Here is a 13122-nt window from a genome sequence, read left to right on the forward strand (position 1 = left end):
CATAGACAAACTCTCAAACTCCCGACCTTACTTAAAGTGGTAAATGATCTTAGCGCCAACACAGATGCCAAACAGCTCTCTGATCTTGTACTCTTGGATTTAAGTGCTGCATTCGACACTTGACCATGATGTCCTTCTGGACAGGTGGGTCCAGTTCTAAATTGGTTCAGGACCTATTTAACCGGTTGAGAGTTTGTCACCCTTAGTGAACATAACTCAGAGAAAATACAAATCACATGTGGCGTTCCACAAGGTTACATTTTGGGTCTGGTACTGTTCAGTTTGTTTATTTATTTGTTTATTTATTTATTTATTTATTTATTTATTTATTTTTATATATATATATATTTTTTATATATATATATTTTTTTTTTTATATTTATATATATAAAAATATATATATTTATATTTATATATATATATATATATATATATATATATATATATATATATATATATATATTTATATATATATATTTATATATATATATATTTATATATATATATATATATATTTATATATATATATATATATTTATATATATATATATATTTTTATATATATATATATATTTTTATATATATATATATATATATATATTACCCCTTGACATCGTTATCAGAACGCACAGCATTGATTTTTACTGCTACGCAGACGATATACAGCTTCACAATTCTGTGTCACTACAGGATTTTAGCTTCACGGATAAATTAGACTGTATTAGTGATTTAAATACTTGGATGGCTCACAACTTCCTCTAGCTAAATCAAGACCAAGGTACTTATTGTTGGAGCCAAAGCACAGAGAGAATCTGGCCACACATCTTAATTCACATACAATAAAGATAAAACACCAGGTAAAAAACCGAGGTGTTATTTTAGATTCTGACCTAAATTTCAAATCGCACATTAGGAATGTGAACAAAATAGCTTTTTACCACCTGAGATACATTGCCAAGTTGCATTTCTCTCTCAGGTTGATACAGAGAGACTCATCCATGCTTTTATTACAAGCAGGCTTGACTACTGTAATGCTCTCCTGTCTGGTCTACCCAAAAAAGACATTGGTCAACTGCAAAACATACAGAATGTAGCAGCAGCACGGGTACAGACCAAGACCAGATGGAGAGCACACATTACACCGGTTTTAAGGTCTCCGCACTGGCTGCCTGTGAGTTTCAGAATTCATTTTATGCCAAGAGTGTGCAAAGCTGTCATCAAGGCAAAGGGTGGCTACTTTGAAGAACCTCAAACATAAAACATATTTTGATTTGTTTAACACTTTTTTGGATTACTACAGTGGGGGGAAAAAAGTATTTGATCCCCTGCTGATTTTGTACGTTTGCCCACTTACAAAGAAATGATCAGTCTATAATTTTAATGGTAGGTTTATTTGAACAGTGAGAGACAGAATAACAACTAAAAAATCCAGAAAAACACATGTCAAAAATGTTATAAAATGATTTGCATTTTAATGAGGGAAATAAGTATTTGACCCCTCTGCAAAACATGACTTAGTACTTGGTGGCAAAACCTTTGTTGGCAATCACAGAGGTCAGACGTTTCTTGTAGTTGGCCACCAGGTTTGCACACATCTCAGGAGGGATTTTGCCCCACTCCTCTTTGCAGATCTTCTCTAAGTCATTAAGGTTTCGAGGCTGACGTTTGTCAACTCGAACCTTCAGCTCCCTCCACAGATATTCTATGGGATTAAGGTCTGGAGACTGGCTAGGCCACTCCAGGACCTTAATGTGCTTCTTCTTGAGCCACTCCTTTGTTGCCTTGGCCGTGTGTTTTGGGTCATTTTCATGCTGGAATACCCATCCACTACCCATTTTCAATGCCCTGGCTGATGGAAGGAGGTTCTCACCCAAGATTTGACGGTACATGGCCCCGTCCATCGTCCCTTTGATGCGGTGAAGTTGTCCTGTCCCCTTAGCAGAAAAACACCCACAAAGCATAATGTTTCCACCTCCATGTTTGATGGTGGAGATGGTGTTATTGGTGTCATAGGAAGCATTCCTCCTCCTCCAAACACGGCGAGTTGAGTGGATGCCAAAGAGCTCCATTTTGGTCTCATCTGACCCCAACACTTTCACCAGTTGTCCTCTGAATCATTCAGATGTTCATTGGCAAACTTCAGACGGGCATGTATATGTATTCTTGAGCAGGGGGACCTTGCGGGCGCTGCAGGATTTCAGTCCTTCACGGCGTAGTGTGTTACCAATTGTTTTCTTGGTGACTATAGTCCCAGCTGCCTTGAGATCATTGACAAGATCCTCCCGTGTAGTTCTGGGCTGATTCCTCACTGTTCTCATGATCATTGCAACCCCACGAGGTGAGATCTTGCATGGAGCCCCAGGCCGAGGGATATTGACAGTTCTTTTGTGCTTCTTCCATTTGCGAATAATCGTACCAAATGTTGTCACCTTCTCACCAAGCTGCTTGGCGATGGTCTTTGTAGCCCATTCCAGCCTTGTGTAGGTCTACAATCTTGTCCCTGACATCCTTGGAGAACTCTTTGGTCTTGGCCATGGTGGAGAGTTTGGAATCTGATTGATTGATTGCTTCTGTGGACAGGTGTCTTTTTTACAGGTAACAAGCTGTGGTTAGGAGCACTCCCTTTAAGAGTGTGCTCCTAATCTCAGCTCGTTACCTGTATAAAAGACACATGGGAGCCAGAAATCTTTCAGATTGAGAGAGGGTCAAATAAATACTTATTTCCCTCATTAAAATGCAAATCAATTTATATCATTTTTTACATGCGTTTTTCTGGATATTTCTGTTGTTATTCTGTCTCTCACTGTTCACATAAACCTACCATTAAAATTATAGACTGATCCTTTCTTTATCAGTGGGCAAACGTACAAAATCAGCAGGGGATCAAATACTTTTCCCCCCCACTGTACATGATTCCATGTGTGTTATGTCAGAGTTTTGATGTCTTCACTATTATTCTACAATGTAGAAAATAGCAAAATAAAGAAAAACCCTTGAATGAATAGGTGTGTCCAAACTTTTACTGGTACTGTATATATACAGTTGAAGTCAGAAGTTTACATACACTTAGGTTGGAGTCATTAAAACTCGTTTTTCAGCCACTCCACAAATTTCTTGTTAACAAACTACAGTTTTGGCAAGTCGGTTAGGACATCTACTTTGTGCATGACAGAGTAATTTTTCCAACAATTGTTTACAGAGAGATTATTTCACTTATAATTCACTGTATCACAATGCCAGTGGGTCAGAAGTTTACATACAATAAGTTAACTGTGCCTTTAAACAGCTTGGAAAATTCCGGAAAATAATGTTGTGCTTTAGAAGCTTCTGATAGGCTAATTGACATAATTTGAGTCAATTGGAGGTGTACCTGTGGATGTATTTCAAGGTCTACCTTCAAACTTAGTGCCTCTTTGCTTGATATCATGGAAAAAAATCAAAAGAAATCAGCCAATACCTCAAAAAAAATTGTAGACCTCCACAAGTCTGGTTCATCCTTAGGAGCAATTTCCAAACGCCTGAATGGGACCACACAGCTGTCATACCGCTCAGGAAGGAGACGTCTTCTGTCTCCTAGAGACTTTAATGGGAAAAGTGCAAATCAATCCCAGAACAACAGAAAAAGACCTTGTGAAGATGCTGGAGGAAACAGGTGCAAAAGTATCTATATCCACAGTAAAACGAGTCCTATATCGACATAACCTGAAAGGCCGCTCAGCAAGGAAGAAGCCACTGCTCCAAAACTGCCATAAAAAAGCCAGACTACGGTACATGGGAACAAAGATCATACTTTTTAGTCTGATGAAACAAAAATAGAACTGTTTAGCCATAATGATCATCGTTATGTTTGGAGGAAAAAGGGGGAGTCTTGCAAGCCGAAGAACACCATCCCAAACGTGAAGCACGGGGGTGGCAGCATCATGTTGTGGGGTGCTTTGCTGCAGGAGGCACTGGTGCAATTCACAAAATAGATGGCATCATGAGGAAGCAAAATTATGTGGATATATTGAAGCAGCATCTCAAGACATCAGTCAGAAAGTTAAAGCTTGTTCGCAAATGGGTCTTCCAAATGGACAATGACCCCAAGCATATTTCCAAAGTTGTGGCAAAATGGCTTAAGGACAACAAAGTCAAGGTATTGGAGTGGCCATCACAAAGCCCTGACCTCAATCCTATAGAAAATGTGTGGCCAGAACTGAACAAGTGTGTGCGAGCAAGGAGGCCTACAAACCTGACTAAGTTACACCAGCTCTGTCAGGAGGAATGGGCCAAAATTCACCCAACTTATTGTGGGAAGCTCGTGGAAGGCTACCTGAAAATTTTGACCCAAGTTCAACAAGGGTTAAATGTCAGGAATTGTGAAAAACTGAGTTTAAATGTATTTGGCTAAGGTGTATGTAAACTTCCGACTTCAACTGTATAGATACACAGTTGAAGTCAGAAGTTTACATACGCCTTAGCCAAATACATTAAAATCATGTTTTCACAATTGCTGACATAAGTGAATGAATCTGTTTGTAAACAATTGTTGGAAAAATTACTTGTGTCATCAACAAAGTAGATGTCTTAACCGACTTGCCAAAACTATAGTTTGTTAACAAGAAATGTGTGGAATGGTTGAAAAACAAATTGTTTAATGACTTCAACCTAAGTGTATGTAAACTTCTGACTTCAACTGTACCGTAAATTCCGGACTATAAGCCGCAACTTTTTTACCACGCTTTGAACCTCGCGGCTTAAACAATGACGCGGCTAATATATGGATTTTTCCCTCCAAAAGAACACATTCTGTGACGTGCTCAGTTTTTTGGCGGCATGAAGCTTTCATTAGACCAATGAAATTGCCGAACGGGTTAAGGTCAAACAACTTTTTTGTTTACTGTTTAGATTTTGAGAGCGCTCGATTTACTTCCCATCATTCTGATTACGGTAGACATTTTGTCACCCTCATCATGGCAAAGACACGGAGAAATGCATATGATGCAGCTTTCAAGTTGAAGGCGATTGATCTGGCTGTTGGAAAAGGAAATAGAGCTGCTGCACGGGAGTTTGGTCTTAATGAGTCGATGATAAGACGTTGGAAACAGCAGCGTGAGGAATTGACTCAGTGCAAAAAGACAACTAAAGCTTACTACTAATTTTTTATTTTTTGTTACAAGCCGTGTTTCGTTAAAGCCTATTTATTTTTGTTACAAGCCGTGTTTCGTTAAAGCCTATTTATTTTTGTTACAAGCCGTGTTTCGTTAAAGCCTGTGTAAAGTTCATTTGTTTCAATGTACCGGTAGGCACCTGCGGCTTATAGACACGTGCGGCTTATTTATGTTCAAAATAATATATTTTTTTAATTCAGTGGGTGCAGCTTATATTCAGGTGCGCTTAATAGTCCGGAAATTATGGTATATTTTTTCATTGCAGGAGGGATAGCATACACAGATGTTTTAGCTTTCCAGACTTCTTCAATGTGTAGGTACAACTCTTTAATTCAAAACAACATTTACAGGGAACACAGGTGAACAACCGATGACCAGCAGCTGCTTCTAATCAGGGTTGCCACTCATCTGCCAATAAGGGATGTGTCTTCTGGTCTACCTGTATACATATTGATGATTTTAGAAGGCAGGATAATTATAATTTAAATTGTTTCACTGTCCAGATCTGTCTACACATTTAAGATATCCAGACAACGCGTGCACGACTACCTCTGGATGTGGTCAGGAAGATCTGACCACAATCAGATCACAATGCATCTTTTAATCCTCTACACCGGTCTAAAAATGTGGCCACAATCAGAATGTGGACAAGATCAAGACAAAGGACATGTTAGGGCCAGGTATAAATGGGGCTTTAGACTTCTTTGGATAAACAAAGCAAATGGGTGAGCTGCTGAGCCGTGATGACTTATCGGGTAACTGTGGGCTGGAGAGAGGAGGAGGAGATAAAGGGAGGAGGAGATAAAGGGAGGACAGGGAAGAGGGATACAATATTTGAGTGCCGCCGACACCACCTAAGAAGTATGTGAACTACTGTGGCTACTTCTGTGGCAGTCGGGAGCTCTGGAGGACAAGTCTCTTCATGTTGAGACAGAAAGAAACAGAAGGAAAGAAAGACAGCGGTAACTAGCCAGACTGGGGGAGAGGAGAGGATTACTGGGAAAGTGGAAATTTACAGCACCTGACCGGCTGCCAAAATGGTAGTCTACTAACACACACATACATTATCCACTGCCATTGAATATAGCCAACAGAACACAATATACAGACACATACATTCATGCTACACACACACACATATTGTAACTGCTGCTACCAGACTCTTATAATGCTCAGTATATACACTGCCCCCATCCTCCCCTTCCCCAATACACGTGTAAATATTGGACTATAAGTTGTGCCTTCCTGTATTATATTTATGCTAAAATGTTTATTCTATTCTACTGAGCCATTTACTTTATGTTCATATTCTTACCTTTTATTATTTCTTATTGTTGTCGCATTCTTGAGAAGGATCCTTCACATAAGTACTTTGTTGGATGACGTATACCATGCGTAGCCTGTACATACGGCTAATAAAACTTGGGCACATAACACACACACACAGTTTACTAACATGTTGCTGAATAACTGATATCACATCCCTTTAACTAGTTTTAGTTTCATTTACTTTGTATTGACTGCAAAGTGTACACACACATGCGCACAAACATACGCACACACCTCTTGCATCAGCGACCAGCCGCGAGACAGCAAGAGAGAGGAGAGGGAGGGTGTCAGTATTCATCAACAGTGGACTAAGACCCTGTGAAAAGACCGGCTCCTGTTGCTAAGCGCCAGATGATCAGGCTGTCTTGCCAAGTAGAGACCACAATGAAGACTCACTGGCGCGAGAGAGAACACCCCTCTAAAACTTCATCAGGACTTAACAGAGTGGGAATTTAGAAACACACACGCGAATGCACCCACTCACTCTCTCTCAGCAGTTCTCTCTCATTCACTCACTCCGTCTACCCTGTTCTCTCCGGTTTAGCTTTCTCAGAAGTCAGCAGAGATGTTTCAGTTATATCAGCAACTAACGTGGCAGAGCAAAGACAGACAACAATAAGGCTTTTCACAATTGATTTGTCTTCTATTCTCAAACTCTCAAGTCAAGGACATTTACACAGGAAAGGCTACCCTGCAGGATCATTCACTCACACACTGCAAACAAAGACAGCAAACCACTCCACCCAAACATTACACACTTGCACTACACTTCACACTACCCCCTCCAAACACATACACACCACACACCTTGCAAAGATGTAACTAAAGGAGTGAAGACAGAAGAAAATGAAGTGTCGCTCACCAAGTAGTATCACAGCAAAGGAGTGTGTGGTCTGTCGGGTGTGTGTGCGTGCGTGAGCTGGATGAAAGGCTGACTAGGGAGAGGAGTTCCCTGCTGTTCCATAGTGCTGGCTGTAGGTCAGGTCATGTGACTCAGCAGCCACCCTGCATAGTTCAACAGGGGCATGTAGAAGCGGGTAGAACCCTGCCTACTTCTCCCTCTTTCTGTTTACTTTGTTCAGGTCCTCTCTCTCGTACCTTTTCTCTCTTCAGGAATATTTACCTCAAATCTCTGCCCCTCTCTCTTTTCACATTTTTCCCACACTCTGTCCATGTCTCTTTCTAATTCGCTTTCTCTCGGTCAAACTACTTTTCTTCACTATTTACCTTCCTTTTTCTCCCTTTCGCTCAGTACTTACATTCGTCAGTTAAACAGTCTGTCAGCCTTTTAATCTACGCCTCCGCTGGTTGCTTACCTGTGTCGTAGTTGATCTATGTGCATGGGTCTACACATGCATATTACGTGTGTGTGTGCGTGCACAAGTGTGTGTACCTTAGCAGGCGTTAACCATGCGCTCCATTCTTGAGCAGTACAGTCAGCAACAAGGACTTAAGGCTCGCACATATCGCGCTGAATGTGGATCTAGCGTTCACCTGCCGATCGTTCAGCACGCTGTCTTTTAGGGACCACCTGCTGTAGACGTCTGAGCGCCAACATTTTTCACGAGTCCATTTGTAAAATCGGGGCGCACTCAGTTCGCAAATTACGTTCAGAGTTGCTAAGAACTCTCGGGCCAGCTAACGCTATTGGTGTGTGAATGCGACAGGTAGCCTAGCGGTTAAGAGCTTGGGGCCAATAAGCGAAAGGTTGGTGGTTCGAATCCCCGAGCCGACTAGGTGAAAAATCTGTTGATGTGCCCTTGAGCAAGGCACTTAACCATAATTAAGCATTTCCCAAACTCAGTCCTGGGGACCCCAAGGAGTGTACATTTAGTTTTTTACCCTAGCACTACACAGCTGAACTAAATGTGCACCACTTGGGGTTCTCAGGACCAAGTTTGGGAAACCCTCCCCTAATTTCTCCTGTAAGTCACTCTGGATAAGAGTGTCTGCTAAATGACTAAAATGTCAAAGTAAAAATTGTGCCCATACTGTATCCATTGAAAATATTTGCAGCACCCCCACCCGGAAACTCATTTTAAAGTGAACCTGAATGTCAAAGGTCAAACCTGAGGTCAAAGGTCAGTCTTTAAAACGTTGGTAGTGGCCCCCTGCAGGGATCTATAGGGACTCTGAGAACCTCAGGACATCCCATGGCTAATCTGTTCCCACTATAATTTTGAGTAGTATTTACTCAGTAGTTCCCCACTATAATTATGTCACACACCCTTCACACACACACACCCTTCACACACACACACACCCTTCACACACACACACACACCCTTCACACACACCCTTCACACACACACACACACCCTTCACACACACAAACTGCTCCGTTCAGGTGGGTGCTACATTCAGTTGAAGTCGGAAGTTTACATAAAAAAGTTAATGACTCCAACCTAAGTGTTTTAACCACTCCACAAATTTCTTGTTAACCTGTTAGGGCTAGGGGGCAGTATTTACACGGCCGGATAAAAAACGTACCCAATTTAATCTGGTTACTACTCCTACCCAGTAACTAGAATATGCATATAATTATTGGCTTTGGATAGAAAACACCCTAAAGTTTCTACAACTGTTTGAATGGTGTCTGTGAGTATAACAGAACTCATATGGCAGGCAAAAACTTGAGAAGATTCCTTACAGGAAGTGCCCTCTCTGACAAGATCTTGATCTTCTTGTCTCTGTTTATTGAAGACTGAGGATCTTTGCTGTAACGTGACACTTCCTACGGTTCCCATAGGCTCTCAGAGCCCGGGAAAAAGCTGAATGATATCGAGGCAGCCCCAGGCTGAAACACATTTGCGCTTTTGGCAAGTGGCCGATAAGAGGATAATGGGCTTAGGCGCGTGCACGAGTCGACCCCGTGCTTTATTTTCTTTCGTCTATTTACCTAAACGCAGATTCCCGGTCGGAATATTAACGCTTTCTTACAAGAAAAATGGCATAAAAATTGATTTTAAACAGCGGTTGACATGCTTCGAAGTACAGTAATGGAATATTTAGATTTTTTTTGTCACAAAATGCGCCGTGCTCATAACCCTTATTTACCCTTTCGGGTAGTGTCTTGAACGCACGAACAAAACGCCGCTGTTTGGATATAACAATGGATTATTTGGGACCAAACCAACATTTGTTATTGAAGTAGAAGTCCTGGGAGTGCATTCTGACGAAGAACACCAAAGGTAATCAAACTTTTCTAATAGTAAATCGGAGTTTGGTGAAGGCTAAACTTGCTGGGTGTCTAAATAGCTAGCCCTGTGATGCCGGGCTATCTACTTAGAATATTGCAAAATGTGCTTTCGTTCACAAAAAACATAACAATTATTTTAACAATTATAGATACAGAACTCCTTTATGCAATCGCGGTGTCCGATTTTAAAATAGCTTTTCGGTGAAAGCACATTTTGCAATATTCTGAGTAGATAGCCTGGCCATCATGGCTAGCTATTTAGACACCCACCAAGTTTGGCACTCACCAAACTCAGATTTACTATAAGAAAAATTTGATTACCTTTGCTGTTCTTCGTCAGAATGCACTCCCAGGACTTCTACTTCAATAACAAATGTTGGTTTGGTCCCAAATAATCCATTGTTATATCCGAATAGCTGTGTTTTGTTCTTGCGTTCAAGACACTATCCGAAGGGTGACGCGCCGGCGCATATCGTGACAAAAAAATTCAAAATATTCCATTACCGTACTTCGAAGCATGTCAAACGCTGTTTAAAATCAATTTTTATGCGATTTTTCTTGTAAAATAGCGATAATATTCCGACCGGGAGACCTTGTTTTCGTTCAAACACTGAAAATAGAAAATGGAGTTTCACATGCACACGCGAACCAGTGTCATTGTTCTCAGAATGACCACTTTCCAAAACCCCTACTGTTATTCACCCAGGGACTGCAGAGTCATCATTCCCCGTTCTGTCGCCTTCTGAGAGCCTATGGGAGCCTTAGAAAATGTCACGTTACAGCAGAGATCCTCTATTTTCGATAAAGAGGCTATAGAAGGACAAGAAATGGTCAGACAGGGTACTTCCCATATAGAATCTTCTCAGGTTTTGGCCTGCCATAAGAGTTCTGTTATACTCACAGACACCATTCAAACAGTTTTAGAAACTTTAGGGTGTTTTCTATCCAAATCAAATAATTATATGCATATTCTAGTTTCTGGGCAGGAGGAATAACCAGATTAAATCAGGTACGTTTTTTATCCGGCCGTGAAAATACTGCCCCCTATCTTAAACAGGTTAACCTGTTGGGGATAGGGGGCAGTATTTGCACGGCCGGATAAAAAACGTACCCGATTTAATCTGGTCCCAGAGAGGTTAATCAGCTTGGAAAATGCCAGAAAATTATGTCATGGCTTTAGAAGCTTCTGATTGGCTAATTGACATTATTTGAGTCAATTGGAGGTGTACCTGTGGATGTATTTCAAGGCCTACCTTCAAACTCAGTGCCTCTCTTTGCTTGACATCATAGGAAAATTAAAAGAAATCAGCCAAGACCTCAGAAAAAAAATGTGTAGACCTCCACAAGTCTGGTTCATCCTTGGGAGAAATTTCCAAACGCCTGAAGGTACCACGTTCATCTGTACAAACAATAGTACACAAGTATAAACACCATGGGACCATGCAGCCGTCATACTGCTCAAGAAGGAGACGTGCCCGGTGTCCTAGAGATGAAGATACTTTGGTGCAAAAAGTGCAAATCAATCACAGAACAACAGCATAGGACCTTCTGAAGATGCTTGAGGAAACAGGTACAAAAGTATCTACATCCACAGTAAAACGAGTCCTATATCGACATAACCTGAAAGGACGCTCAGCATGGAAGAAGCCACTGCTCCAAAACCGCTATAAAAAAGACAGACTACGGTTTGCAACTGCACATGGGGACAAAGATTGTACTTTTTGGAGAAATGTCCTCAAGTCTGAACTGTTTGGCCATAATGACCATCGTTATGTTTGGAGGAAAAAGGGGGAGGCTTGCAAGCCGAAGAACACCATCCCAACCTTGAACCACAGGGGTGGCAGCATCATGTTGTGGGGGTGCTTTGCTGCAGGATGGACTGGTGCAATTCACAAAATAGATGGCATCATGAGGAAGCTAAATTATGTGGATATATTGAAGCAGCATCTCAAGACATCAGTCAGGAAGTTAAAGCTTGGTCGCAAATGGGTCTTCCAAATGGACAATGACCCCAAGCATACTTCCAAAGTTGTGGGAAAATGGCTTAAGGACAACAAAGTCAAGGTATTGGAGTGGCCATCGCAAAGCCCTGACCTCAATCCTATAGAAAATTTGTGGGCAGAACTGAAAAAGTGTGTGCGAGCAAGGAGGCCTACAAACCTGACTCAGTTACACCAGCTCTGTCAAGAGGAATGGGCCAAAATTCACCCAACTTATTGTAGGAAGCTTGTGGAATGCTACCCAAAACGTTTGACCCAAGTTAAACAATTTAAAGGCAATGCTACCAAATACTAATTGAGTGTATGTAAACTTCTGAGCCACTGGGAATGTGATGAAATAAATAAAAGCTGAAATAAATCACTCTCTACTATTTCACATTCTTAAAATAAAGTGGTGATCCTAACTGACTTAAAACAGGGAATTTTTACTAGGATTAAATGTCAGGAATTGTGAAAAACTGAGTTTAAATGTATTTGGCTAAGGCGTATGTAAATTTCCGACTTCAACTGTATACTGATTGTTGCATAGACATGTCATGAATATAACTGACATGATTCCTTAACTCTACATGTCAAGAGAGGCATGTCTGTTGTGCTCAATATATTTCTGAACGTTCCACAGTGCGGTGCCTCACTGAATGTGTGACAGACAGAGGTGCTAAACCAAAACGAGTGGCACTGAGTTGGGGCCGAGCTCTAGTCAAAAGGAAGCGTTACGTTAGGTGTTTATTACAGCACAGGAAACATTTGCCATCACACACAATGAGAGACCGTTCTGATTGTTGCGCTGATATATAGCTTTTTGCCATTCTCAGTGCAGGAGGTACACGTAGGAGGTACACGTAGCCCTGAAATCCTTAAATTAGAGAAAGCCTGCAGGTCCTGATCTTTTGGATCCCTGCTTTTTAAATCTGGCAGCTGGTTTCATAGCTGAACCACTTACATATCTGTTCAATCTAACCTACCACTTATGTCCTACCACTTTTAAAAAAGGGGGAGATCCAGCTCTTTAAATAATTATAGTCCAATCTCAAAGCTGTCACCCCTGGTGAAAATACTTGAAACCCTTGTGAGTGAACAGCTAAAAGAGTTTTAATACACTAACTCTATTTTATCAATGTACCAATCAGGCTTCAGGAAGAAGCATAGCACAATTACAGCAGCCATGAAGGTTTTAAATGATATCACTGAAGCCCTTGACAAAAAACAGCACTGTGTCTAACTTTTTATTGATCTCTCTAAGGCTTTTGATACAGTTGATCATGCTATACTGAGGCAGAGATTGTCGAGTGTAGGTCTTTCGGCGCATGCAGTTGCATGGTTTGCTAACTATCTGTCTGATAGAACTCAGTGCACTCAATTTGATGGGCTCATGTCTGTTAAATGTTCTGTCTGTAATGGTGTGCCCCAGCGCTCTGTACTTGGTCCCCTCGTATTCACTATT

At 41.0% G+C, this 13122-nt stretch overlaps 1 protein-coding gene across 5 annotated transcripts in view; it reads right to left on the minus strand.

The window, feature by feature from the left end:
- ston2 (stonin 2) overlaps window positions 1–13122 on the minus strand; it is a 50250-nt gene that overhangs the window by 17661 nt on the left and 19467 nt on the right. Inside the window, exon 1 of one of the 5 annotated variants that reach the window (XM_029729391.1) lies at window positions 7342–8234. The exons of 3 other annotated variants lie outside the window; for them this stretch is intronic. The gene's annotated coding sequence lies outside the window, so the exon portion shown is untranslated. Of the gene's footprint in view, window positions 1–6465; window positions 7277–7341; window positions 8235–13122 lie in introns of those variants that run through there. One more of the 5 variants, XM_029729392.1, reaches the window with a different exon arrangement.

The sequence above is a fragment of the Salmo trutta genome, chromosome 33 (assembly GCF_901001165.1).
Source record: "Salmo trutta chromosome 33, fSalTru1.1, whole genome shotgun sequence".
In the NCBI taxonomy this organism is placed as follows: domain Eukaryota; kingdom Metazoa; phylum Chordata; class Actinopteri; order Salmoniformes; family Salmonidae; genus Salmo; species Salmo trutta.